At 46.2% G+C, this 13,500-nt stretch overlaps 1 long non-coding RNA gene across 1 annotated transcript; it reads right to left on the bottom strand.

The window, feature by feature from the left end:
- Window positions 1-599: 599 nt before the first annotated feature.
- LOC120658666 lies at window positions 600-2,042 on the bottom strand. The gene is made up of 2 exons (XR_005668803.1): window positions 1,151-2,042; window positions 600-1,060 (listed from the first exon to the last, which is right to left on the bottom strand). It is a non-coding gene; the product is annotated as an uncharacterized LOC120658666 (long non-coding RNA).
- Window positions 2,043-13,500: the final 11,458 nt, after the last annotated feature.

The following is a 13,500-nucleotide window of genomic DNA, read 5'->3' as shown; positions in this document are numbered from 1 at the left end:
ACCAAAGTATAACTTACTATGGTGTCATAGATGATATATGGGAAGTGCACTATGGTTTCAATATACAAATTCCGGTTTTTTCGGTGTCGTTGGGTCAAACACCCTAGAGGTGTTGAGGTGGATGGCTATGGACTCACGATTGTTGACCTCATTAATATTTGTTACAAAGATGACCCATGGGTACTTGCTTCACAGGTCGCACATGTTCTGTATGTAGCTGACCCCGCAAAGAAAGGAAAACATGTTGCTGTCCCAGCAAAACAAGATATCATCGGGGTTGATGGTATCAACGATGTGGAAGATTATAATCAGTTCAATGAAATGAACCTCTTCACAGACCTGCCCCAAAAGATGAAAATTATAGAAGCAAGTTTAAGAAAAGATGACAAGCCATGGGCATGCAAGGATGGTGAATCGAGAATTGTAACCGGTTAAATCAGTAGTTATTTAAAATCGGATTGCATGTAATCGTCTTTTTCTCTTGTATTCTGAATACCATACCTGTTAATGAACTATATGTTGATGTATTTTTCTCCATGATTTTTGAAAAAGTTTCCTTATTTTCTTCAAATTTAATACAACCTAGAACAAGGAAAATATCAATCTCAGAAACTCACACTTAGAGATAGTAGACTTAACAAATTCATAGCCTACATTACCTAGCGACAGAATACATGCATGAAAACTCATAGCGAATACATGTTGCAAAAGTTCAATTGGATGCCTACTACATCTTCTAAGGAATATTATTACGAAGCAACATGTACTGAACATAGTTAAGATCACCAATCTTGTACCCCAGGGCATCGTCAATGAAAATCAATGCACGGATAAGACAGTTGTCCTTTGCTTCGCTTCTACGAGGAAGTGTTTTTCCGTAGACGGTGAACATTGGTTCCGCGGTAGGATCTGGCATAGTTCGAAACTCATAAGAACTCTGGTAGAGCCCTTCCCTTGTATATGCTGGTCTGGACTCAGTCGGATAATAACCCAACTGCTCAGCGGCTTGACATAAAATTTCTTCTAAGCTCATTGCCATAAAAGTGTTACCAAATATATCCTGCAATGGAGATGGAATGCAAATATAATTAACTACTTTGTGCAATCAAAGAAACTATCATAATTTTTAAAAATAACAAAATTCACTTACTATGTCATATATATTTTCTCGTGAAAGAGTCACACAAAGGGCAACAATATCTTGGTGATTCTGTTGAAGTGCTTTGATTTTGAACCATGACAAATCTGGAATCAGATAACCATAATTCTAAAGTTCCAAAAGGCAGGCTTCTATGGCTCTTCTTTCATAAGTCATCTGAACTGTTGATTCTCTCCCACTGGCGACTATTTGAATCATGGTACCTACATCTTGTCCAGATGGTATCTCGAAAGAGATTGTCAATTTCTTGAATTGTTGGTGTTCTGTGGTTACCACCTGAAGAGGTGAACCACCTAGGTATTGTAGAACCTTTGTAAGCCATTTAAACAAATCGATACGCTGCATTAGAGGCAATGTAAATAAACATTAATAATTATTTTTTTACTGAGATCAAATATTGTGGATTATAGACAAAGAAATGATTCTTACTATGCCTGGAGCTGTATTGTTCTGTTGAGAACATCGCCTTGGTCTAGTCCTGTTGACTCTGCTGAAAGTGATGCCAGGATTATGAGCCTGGGGCGGGTCATAATCCTGACGCGGCATACCATGACCAAAGCCACCACTTGCCATATCGATACGCTGTTCAAATATGTGTATTTATTCAAATATGTGACCCCACCACCCGCCCTTGCTAAGTATTTTCTAGGGGCGGTTGACACTACCACCCGCCCCTAGTAATAATTTTCAATTTTCTTCGAAATATTCAATTATTTACTTAAAAATAGCAAAACAGATCAAAAAACTTGAAAATTTAACCCTATCATTGTTTTGAGCAGTGGAACACGAAAAAAATATTAAAGTGTTATTTCAGTGTATCTTTTCTATGAGGATGTGAAAATCTAAAAGATTGGTTTGATGTTATGGTAGTGAGAGGCCTACAATGTGATTTATACACTACAAACTATAATATATTGTCAAAAGACTGTACACATATTTTTCATTTGTTTTATTTGTGTCAACAATGCTAGGGTTAAATTTTCATATTTTTTAATGAGATTTGCTACTCATTTGGACATAAAACTATTTTCAGAAAAAATTGAAAAATATTTCCAGGGGCAGGTAAAAAAGAAACCCGCCCCTACAAATACATTACTAAGGGCGGGTGACCCCACCACCCACCCTTGCTAAGGCTTTTCTAGGGGTGGGTGACACTACCACCCGCCCCTAGTAATAATTTTCAATTTTCTTTGAAATATTCAATTATTTACTTAAAAATAGCAAAACAGATCAAAAAAATTTGAAAATTTAACCCTATCATTGTTTGAGCAGTAGAACACAAAAAAATATTAAAGTGTTATTTCAGTTTATCTTTTCCATGAGGATGTGAAAATCTCAAAGATTGGCATGATGTTATAGTAGTGAGAGGCCTACAATGTGATTTATACACTACAAACTATAATATATTCTCAAAAGACTGTTCACATACTTTTGTTTTGTTTTATTTGTGTCAATAATGCTAGGGTTAAAGTTTCATATTTTTTGGATGAGATTTGCTACTCATTTGGACATAAAACTATTTTCAGAGATAATTGAAAATGATTTCCAGGGGCGGGTGATGCCACCACCCGCCCCTGGAAATGATCTGTAGGGGCGGGTGACGCCACCACCCGCCCCTGGAAACCGATTTCCAGGTGCGGGTGTTGGCGTCACCCGCCCCTACAGATCATTTCCAGGGGCGGGTGGTGGCGTCACCCGCCCTTGGAAATCGAAACCCGATATAATACAGTGGCGTCCCAGGACTTAGCCACATTCGCGGAGGGAGCAAACGGACGCTGCTAGGCTGCCAAATTTTGGACCCGAGCCCGCGCCGCCACCGTCCTCCTCTTCCGCGCGCCGCCGCCGTGTCCTCGAGCTCTCTGCACGCCCTCCACTATCCGCCGCGTCCTCAAGCTCTACGCGCGCCGGATCCAATCCACCACCGCCGCCCTGTCCGGTCCGCCGCGCCGCCGTCCTCTTCAGCGACCCTGCCACCACCTGGATCTACGCCGCCGCCGTCGAGCCATCCTCCACCGTCGAGCAGCACCGTCCTCTCTGCTGCCGAGCTGAGCCGTCCTCCTGCGCCGAGCCCTCCTCCGCCGCCGCCGTCGAGCCATCCTCCACCGTCGAGCAGCACCGTCCTCTCTGCTGCCGAGCTGAGCCGTCCTCCTGCGCCGAGCCCGCGCCACCGAGCCCCCCCCCCCCCCCCGCCGTGCCATTCTCGTCCACCGCCGAGCTGCGCCGTCCTCCTCCGCGGAGCCTGCGCGCCGAGGACCCCGACGCGCCGACCACTCCGCCGCCGAGACGCTCTGTTGAGCCCGCGCCACCGCCTAGGTTAGCTAATGTATTATTTAGTAAATAATTTCTATATATATGTTAGCTAATTTATTTATATAGTTATTTGTTATTATAACAAATAATTTCTATATATATATATCTGTTTATAAATATATCCTAGAATTTTAAGAAATAATTCCTAGAGTTATTTATTTGTCTTATAAATAATTCCTAGAATTATTTATTTATTTTAGAAATAATTCCTAGAGTTATTTGTTTGCCTTAGAAATAATTCCTAGAGTTATTTATTAGTGTATGAAATAATTTTTGTATATGTTGATCCTAGAATTATAAGAAATAATTCTTATAGTTATTTATTTATTTGTACTAAGTTTTAGAATAATAGTGATATTACCTCATTAGACACCTCATTAGACATAGATATAAATTAGTGATAAAGGCCTATGATTTTAGTTATTTGTAGACATGTCAAATGATTTTATGCCAATGCCTGTGAAGATATCAATTTGTACCCAGTTTTGACGCTAGGTAACATATGTTGACCTTGAGCTTATGTCATATAGTTGAACTTGTTATGGTTGCCATCGAACCGTGGGACACATCCATGCCCAAGCAACAACTCAGTTGTGATTGGGCTGGGTGTGTCCCACGGTTTCATGACTACCATGAGCACCTTTTTGCTCAAGGTCATGTGAAATGCAAAATATCTGAGGCAAAATAAATGTTTCTGATTTTAGTTCTTTGTAAATGTGTCAAATTATTTTATGTCAATGCGTGTGAAGATATCAATTTGTACTCAGTTTTGATGCTGGGTAACATATGATGACCTTGAGCTTCTATTGTATACATAAATTTGTTATGGTCGTCATCAAACCATGTGAGATATCCATGCCCAAACAACAACTCAGTTGTGATCATAATATGATTGGGCTGGGTGTCTCACATGGTTTCATGACTGCTATAAACCCCTTTTTGCACCTACTTGTGATGTTTCTTTTCCTTCAAGTTCAAGGTCAAATGAAATGCAACATATCTGAGGCAAAATTCAAAATTTATTATATTTGTAGTGATTGTTGGAACATTCTTTTTAGAATTGTGATTGTTTTGGGAATTATTAGTCTTAGAAATAATTTCTATATGGGTTGATCCTAGAATTTCTATAAATATTTCTTATAGCTATTGCTGAGAAGCACCATAAAGGGCCAATGTTTTGGGAAGACAACCACGATGATTTCAAAAACTGTAATTCGCGCAAGGAAATAAATGAAGTGCGGAAGCAAGAACATAGAAAAATCATTTCGATAGTTGCTACGTACATATCGAATCAGTTTCAAGAGTGACAAGACAGGGATGTCATATGGGCACCATATAATTTCGGTTAGTGTAGTCTCAATGATTTGGTATAACATGCACTTCCTTTGAATATCTGACTAACAAATCATATATGATATTTTTGCAGAAATCATTGGATTGTATTTATGATCAAGCCAAAGAAAGGACGTACTCTAGTATTAGACTCCGCTGATTTCCATCCGGATACTTATAAGGAATTCGAGGGCATCCTCAACATGTTAGCAAAATCGTTATTATCCTACACTTCGACTTCATGCTGAATCTTGCATACGTATAAAACTACTTATTTCTTTTCTTTTTCTAAAAAAACAGGTCTTACAGGCACTACGTGTCCAAAGGAGGAGAACACCCCCCCTGATAAGAAAAAAAATGGCGATGCGCACACACTATACATGCCACAAGCAACCTGCCGGTTCTGTGTATTGTGGATACTATGTGTGCGAGGCTGTGAGGGAGTTCGGGAGGTACACAACGGATCCCGAACTGGTAAGCATCTACTCTTTGCTAGGATAGATGCATAACTGCATATTGTAAGTGTTTGCATCTAACACTTGGCTTAATTTTGGAATGGATTTCTTATTTTCAGGATCAATGGCCACTAAACGATGATCCACTCCAAGAGCGACATCTTCTTTGGATAGTCGACGATTTATGTCGCTTCATTTTGCATGAAGTGGTCCATATAGATGGGGAATTTGTTCACCCTGAGCATGAATTATCACTCGACCCAAAATATGCAAGCCTCCATCAGTGGGACAATCAGTCACTTCGAGCCGCCAATAGTAGTGTTAGTCAATGTAAATGAAGTATGTACTGTAATTGTCGTGGCTCTGAAAGAGGGCCACAGCCAGGTGGCGGAATGCACCCGCCTAATCCCAGAGGGTGGTTTCTTGGGGAAGTGCAAGCGATACCTCAGATCTGCTCATGAAGCAAGAACACAAGAACACAAGAGGATTTAGAGTGGTTCGGGCCGCCGGAGCATAATACCCTACGTCCACTGAGAGATGTATTGCTCTTGTGTCTGTGGATGAGTCTATCCTCTGCCTCTCAATCCTCTATTTGAACCTGAGTCCTTCTCTAACGGGCGTCTCCCTTTTATAGCGCAAGGAAGACGCGTACACAGGCGTTGGACCCCGACAGGTGGGCCCAACAAGGATGTATAGTATACTGCGAAAAAGACATAAATGGTGCTACAGTGGTTGAGAATCTCTTCCGGATACGCATCATCGCACTGTAGACTCTTTGACCGAAGGGGGGTCTTCACTTGTCCCATCAACGAGGAGCCCGTTGAGGCAGTGTAGGTTGCGGCTTAGACTGTTGGGTCTACCGCGTAGGCGCTATGATACTTCGTCGCCGAGCGGTCGTGTCTAACTGGCGTAGCAGACTGAAGCGCGTGGCGTGGGTGGCACCAGCGGCTATACTGTGCACCTTGGTAACGCGCGACCAACAGTACAGCCTGGCAAAAGTCTCTTCGGGCTCTGCTGTGGCAGAGCGCACCTTACGTCTCCCGCATTGAATGCGGTAGGTGGGTAAGTCTTCCCGAGAAAGCTTGGTAGCCGCGCGCGTACCTGCGCCTGCGGACACGTGGCGGCTCTGGACCCCCCCCAGGCGGGGTGTCTGTTCTCTCCCTGCTGAGGGGTCCGAATAGTATATGGGGGTCCGGGACCCGTGGGGGGTCCGGGGCCCCCCACTGTTTGACTGAGCGCTCCCTTCCCCGGGACACATGGTGACACTGGACCCATCCCGAGCGGGAGGCAGGTCCGGGACTGTTGGTCCGGTGAGATGGAGCCAGTCCCAAGGGGTCCGGCTGCACAGTTTCTTAGGGCGTAGTTACGGATAACTACGCGGGTCTTGACATAGCAAGAGGTGGTACCCCAGTCTAGAGGTACCGACAGTAATGATACTTTTATATGAATTTATGTTGAATTTTAATGATATGCAATGTATATGATTTTATGTTAGGAAATCCTTTCAAATAAAGCGGAAATAGAATTTTGAAAAGCTGAATTTAATCGTGCAATTGATTTAGAGGTGAAAATTGGCGGGAAACTTAAATTAGAATAATTAAATATAGCGGGAAACAAAAATGAATTTCAAATTTTGGCTTGGCGGGAATTGATTTGCAGGGGCGGCTCATGCTTTGAGCCGCCCCTGTAAAAGGTTTTTCAGGGGCGGGTTATGGCGTCAGCCGCCCCTAGAAAAGTCATTTACAGGGGCGGCTTAAGGGGTGGGCCGCCCCTGCAAATGGGTTTCCAAGGGCGGGTGGTGCCATGGCCCACCCCTGGAAATAGATTTTCAGGGGCGGGCCCTGTATCCGCCCCTGTAAAGCTCGATTTCTAGCTACGGGAGACAGGGACGGGTCGCGCGCCCGCCCCTGAAGATGCCATTCTACCCGCCCCTACAAACGATTTCTGTAGTAGTGAAGAGCAGCCTCAAGCTTGATGTGTGTCATCTCTAGCCTCTCTAAGTTTCTGCTCGAATTTGATTCCTCTTTCACCTCATAATTTTGAACAAGACCAGATAGGATTTGGCTAACTGTCACCAGGACAACTGCAGAACTGACTATCTTTGCTATTTGAGTTCAAGCAGTACTCCTTCCCTGTTCAGAAAATATAACATATAAAAATATATGAGAGATGAGGTATATAAACTTAAGACAACAAGCAAGTTTTAGCTTAGCAGCTGCAAGAACATACCTTCAATTGAATGGCATGGAGGAGGTAGACAGCTAGCTATCCAGTGTCTAACAGCGCGATGGGGCCTGGTGGAAACCTGCGAGCAACTCTTGGCCCAGTTTAGCTCAAGCACAACATTAATTGGATGTACTCCAGGCATGCCTCAGCTTGCTAACCTGGGATCATAATTAAGCTTTCAGAAATAAAAATGGTTTCAACAACTGAATGTACTCCAGGCATGCCTCAGCAGCTGCAAGAAGCTTCCTTTGATTGAATGGTATGGAGGATGTGGACAGGACAGCTTGCCGGGGTATAGAGGGTAAATCATGCTGCGAGGGAACATAAGAATTTAAGGAGCAGATAGTGATGCCCAAGACTTTGACGGGGTAAAAGTTCTAAAAGCACCTCTTCCACTTTTTTCCACATGATAATTCAATGTTGGCCGAATATATTTAAACCTGTAACAAAGAGGAAACTCTCGTCCTTCATTTAAGTCAGATTTCTGGACTACATGATTTCCCCTCTAGAGGCCAAATCCGCACCTCTCTACCGTGTGAAAATGGAGGTTGGTGTGATAACTAACAGCGACAGGGGAAAGAAAATGGAGGTGCGGAACAGAGTTCATCTATTACTGGCATTTTCTAATAGAATGAAGCTAATATACAAGCCAATGTAAATTTTTTTCCATGGCATGCGCTAGTCTGGCTAGTGTCTAATTGGCTCACTACATTTTCCAACAATGAAACCGTGTACTAGAACATTTGTTAGACCAACATTGGTGGCTGTAAATCTTCGCGAAGTCTCAATATTTCTATAAAACCGTGTAATGGTGAAAGGATCGGGTGCTCTAACCTAAGAGGGGGAGGGGGTGAATTAGGTGCTAATAAAAGTTTTGATCTATGATTCCAACTAGTTTGCACAAAACTTAAACTAAAACGTGCTATCTAGATGTGCAACTAGGTTGTTCTAGTGTGAAACCCCTATCCCAAAAGAGTTTAGCAATCTATAGCATTTCCTATCAAGAAACTATTTTATGAAAGTAAAGGCACACAAATTGCTAGTATGAAATGCGGAAGCTTAATGAGCGGGATAGGAGATAGCAAACTCTTGACCCGGGTGTTTATCCCGTGGTTCGGTTAGTCACAAAGGCACACCTACATCCACGTTATTGTAGCACTTACTAAGAGTATTGCTACTCGGACACCAAATCTCTTCCATGAATACAATCACGGTCACCTTGGCCCTGGGTTCCACTAAGGAGCTTCTCCACAAAGGATGGGGGTCTCCACGTCCCCCGCACAAAGTGTCGTCGCCGCTCCACACCAAGTCGGAGGGTCGATGATGTTGCCGGCGAGCTTCACGCTCTAAGGTGCCGGCTCACCAAGCTCTTGTTTTGGTTCGCTAATGAACCACAGCACAAAGGTTCGAAGCCTTGCAATCTCACTCACTAAGAGCTAATCCTTTACACAACACTCTCAAAGTGTGCTAAGGGCTAAGGATATAATCTTGATGCTCTTGTATGGCTTGGAGATGTTCTTGGGTGTGTGTGGGATGTCCAGCAACTCCAGCAATCATCAAATGGCCGGGGTGAGGCATATATATAGGCCACCAAGTCTTGTAGCCGTTGCTCCAACGGTCAACAGAAAATCTGCGTATCATCGGATGAACCGATGCCTCTGGCAGGGGTAGCGTCGGTTCATCCGGTCACTCTAAGACCCGAAGTAGCCGTTGAACTCCTGACAGCTGACACAGTGATCATCGGTTGAACCGATGCTTGACCGTCGGTTAAACCGGTCACTCACAGCACTCCGTTGGCCTTCTTCTCTTCTGTTGACGTCATTACACCGATGGTATGCACCGATGCTTCACCGGTTAAACCGGTGCTGAAGAATCTTTTCCTGGGCGCTTGACATCGTCTCTGGAACATAGTATGCCCGATGCACCGATGCCCCTTTTTGAACCATCGGTTCATCCGGTGCCTATAAGCTGACTTGGCTTCGATTCCCTTCTGCACCAAAATACCACGGCATCGGTTCTTCCGACAACCATCGGATGCACCGATGCTCATGCGGAACCCCCGTAGGGGCGGCCCTTCGGCCTAGCTACGCCTATCTTCTCTCTTTTTGTCATCACTTGAACCTAAAAGCCTGAGAATGATCATCTTAACAATCATATTAGTCCCATTGATTGCGTTGTCATTCGATCACCAAAATCACTCGAAATGACATAAATGGTGCCATGTTCGTTTCAAATGGCTCATGGTACATATCTACAACTTCAAATTTCAATTTTACGACCGCAATATACATTTATGATGAATCATTGCTAAGAAAACTAATAGTTCATTGTACGTTTCTCCTAACTCAAATTCCACGTAGAAATCTGTGCAATATACACAATATATTGGCTTCTCAACCTGAATGAGTACAGACCGGCAAGGTGAGAGCCTGCGGCGGCGGGCTGAAAGCCTGCTAGGAGGGCCGGCAAGGCACCCGCCGCCGCCTGCGTGGGCACCCAGCACCAAGCACCGCAGCTTCTGGGCTGGCTGCCCCATTCCGCGTGAAAGATGGTGGCTGCAAGTGGCCGGGCGCCATGGTGTCCCGTCAAGTCCGACATGGCACCGCGGTGGATGCAAAACTCGGAGGCGCAGCGACGTTGGACGAGCGGGCCGACGCTGCGGCGCCGCGGCGGCAGCCTGCTGGTGTCAGGTTTAATTTCTTGGAAGGAGGAGGGTGTGTGCCCGTGGCTGTGGCGGGCCGTCGCGCCGCCGGGCGTGCACGTGCTGCAATGAGGTCAGAGGCGAAGCATAGCTTCAGCCTTCAGGTTGAAGAGAACGCGGCGGCATCCCCGCCGGACGTGGCGCCGTGGTGGATCCGTGGATGTAGGTGTCGACCAGGGGTGCGGCGATGGTTAGCCTGCCATGGCGGCAGCATGCAAACGAACAACGCTCCAGGAGGGTCTGCAGAGGGAAGATCAATCAATCCGATTTGCCCGGAACAACCGCGATTTTCAGGCTGGATCGAACCCACACCGGCTCGCCGCTCGCCGGAGGCCGGCGAGGCAGCACCGCGGGACGACGACTCGACCAGGGGGCAGCCCCGTTGGCTTCGCTGGAGTCCGAATCGGGTGCATCCGGACCGTCCGCTGCGGATCGAACGGCCATCAGCTGCCCAGGGGGTGGACGGTAAATGAAATACCGTCCACCCCGGACGGTAATTGGGGTACCGTCCGGCCCCTGGTTGCCGTCTCCGGCGGCAAGGCCGCCCACTGGCGAGCCGTGAGCCCGCCGGCGAGGCCAAGAAGGGGAGAATGGTCTGGGTAAGCGTTAGGAGCGCCGGCGAGGCACCCGCCGCCGCCTGCGTCGGCACCCAAGCGCCGCAGCTTCTAGCTGCCCCCTCCGTTCCGCGCGTGCAATGGGTGCTGCAAGTGGGCGGCCGCCATGGCGTCCCGTCGCACATGTGCCACGTCTAAGTCCGATGTGGTGTCATGGTAGATGCACAAGTCCGTGGCGCGGTCACAATGGACGAGCGGTGACAAAGGTGTGCGGGAGCGTCAGGTTGACGAGAACGCGGCGGCGTCCACACCAGGCGTGCCGCCGTGGTGGATGCAGGTGCCGACTGGTGGAAGCACAACCGTGGCCTCCATCCGGCCAGTATGCCGTTCTGCAGTGCGCCTGGCCAGTCACCGTGGCGTTCCGTCTCACCGTGCGTGCTCTGAGTGGTGGAGAGGACGGGGAAGTAGGCGGCGGCGGCGGTGGCGACGACGTTTGACGAGCGGGCTGAAGGGACGGCGTGGCTGCACCGCTGCAGACTGCCTGCTGGTGTCAGGTTGGTCGGTAAGTAAGGGGTCCGTGTAGTCTCTGGTGAGGCGGTCCATCGCCGGGCGTGTCCGTGTTGTGGTGACCGGCAACGTGCGAGGCAATGCAGAGCTCGGCGACGGTGTGGCGGGGCAGAACTTCAGGTTGGGCGGCATGGCGCTTTCTTGCTCGTTCTCCTCTGCTTCGGCTTCAGGATAAAGTGAGCCGTTTGCCACTTCAAGTGCAAGCCATACACAGGGTATCGATCCTAGTTATCTTACTATTACTAACTTTGGAGGCTCTTTTCAAAGCTTCCACACGAAACCATCTAGGATTCTAGATGGATACTCTACAAAAATAGAGAAATCCTAGAAATTCTCACGAATATCAGAAACATCCGGTCATCAATCTGACAACTCTAATTATAATAGCCATTTGATCTTATGACACCTAATAAATTAAAACCCATATCTGCCATGATGAAAATAAAATAAAGTAACACCCTAAACATGTATCTAAATTACCCACCCTTGCCATTATAAAAAAATCTAAAGCAACCCCTGATCTTTATGTAAATTACCCACCTATGTCATTATAAAAATTGCAAATGGCCCCCTCATTTGCATATAAATTATCCAATTATGTCATTATTAAAAGTTAAAATAACTCCTAAATCTGAACTCTAAATTATATAGTTAAAATAAAATATTAAAGTATGCCAATACAAAATTCCAAATTACTATTTCTATACTTATTAATATAATATGTATGTTATTATTTATATAAAATACTACCCACGATATGTGTTATCGTATATTCAAGTATGATGGAAAAGATAAGAATACTAGCTCACAAACAAATGGTTCAATTAAATATATCAAACATACATGGAGGTGTGATACAAAATAAAATCTATTGCAACTAGATAATGGTAAATATGTATTTTAGAGCACTTGTTAGAATATTTAATAGATGAAAGAGGGAAATATAGACAATTATAATTATTAGTTATAAACTTTATTTTATATAGGTAAACATACACGTGCATTGCTAAGGACAAAGTTGGTATTACCGGATACGTACAGGTGTCCGTACATTATTTTGTATAGGGATCTACATGATCGAGTCGTGAATGGAGGGCTATGGTCCAACTCGCATACGAGTTGGACTAAGGTCCACCTGTTAATGACATAAGATGGACCAAATAAAAAATTTAGATGGAAACCTCTACTCACTTTAAAAATTATAGTATATATTAGTTCTAATTATTAGCTCGAGTCTGCAAACAGTCCAACCATTCATTATTCTGTGGCCTTTTAACAGTGAACAATCAACCGGTTAGAACATTTCCCACTCCAACATTAGCAGTTCTCAACGTTCTGAATGTCTGAATAAATGATGTGCAGTGAGTCTCAATGCATCTATTCAGGACCAGTTATCTTAAAAGAAATCTCTGTTAGGAACCTGCTAAATCTGAATGCATCTATCGGTTAGCGCTAAAAATTTAGATAGGCCCGGCCCTATGATCACAGATATTAGAAAAGAAGCATTTGCCCCCATATCTATGCTCCGATCCTGTCTCTCTGTCTCAACAGGTAGGAGGTGACTGTTACTCTGCTGACGGTCTCCTGGACGGCCCACCATGTGTGCCATGGGGTCTTCTCCCTCTGCCTCGGCGGCAGTATCCCACCATGTATGCGGCGGCAAGCGATGCCAGGAATTGCAGAACGGCCTGTAGTAAACGCTAGGAGCACCGTCGAGGCACTTGCCGTCGCCATCGTCGGCACAAAGCACCGCGGCCGCTTTCTTCGCCGTTGTGCGCGCTCCCGTTGCCGCTCGGCAGTGCGCCAGCAGTTGGCCGGCCGCCACGGCGTTCCGTCCAAGGGTCTGTGTGCTCCCATGAGCGCGCCGCACGAGGGAGAATTCGGCGGAGCGGTGGCGTTCGACGGGCGTCGGGCGGGCCCGGGCCGTGGACCGTGGCTGCCTGTTGGTGTTTTGGTTGCTAGTTGGCAGGAGCCGATGCGGTGAGCTACTGAGCTGGGCCATCACCGGCCGTGTCCATGTCCATGCCCTGTCGCACGGTGTGCTGCATCCAAGTCCAACGTGGCGCCGCTGTGGCTGCAGGAGGCCGTGGCGCGGTGACGTTTGACAAGCAATTGCACGCGCGCAATGCCGCTCCGCAACCGCAACGCCTGCCGGTGGCCGGCAGCCACGGCGTTCCGTCGCACGGTGCGTCTGCT

This window comes from Panicum virgatum, chromosome 2N, assembly GCF_016808335.1.
Source record: "Panicum virgatum strain AP13 chromosome 2N, P.virgatum_v5, whole genome shotgun sequence".
Classification (NCBI taxonomy): Eukaryota; Viridiplantae; Streptophyta; class Magnoliopsida; order Poales; family Poaceae; genus Panicum; species Panicum virgatum.
Note: the sequence above shows the minus strand (reverse complement) of the source record. Positions and strands in the feature narration are given on the sequence as shown.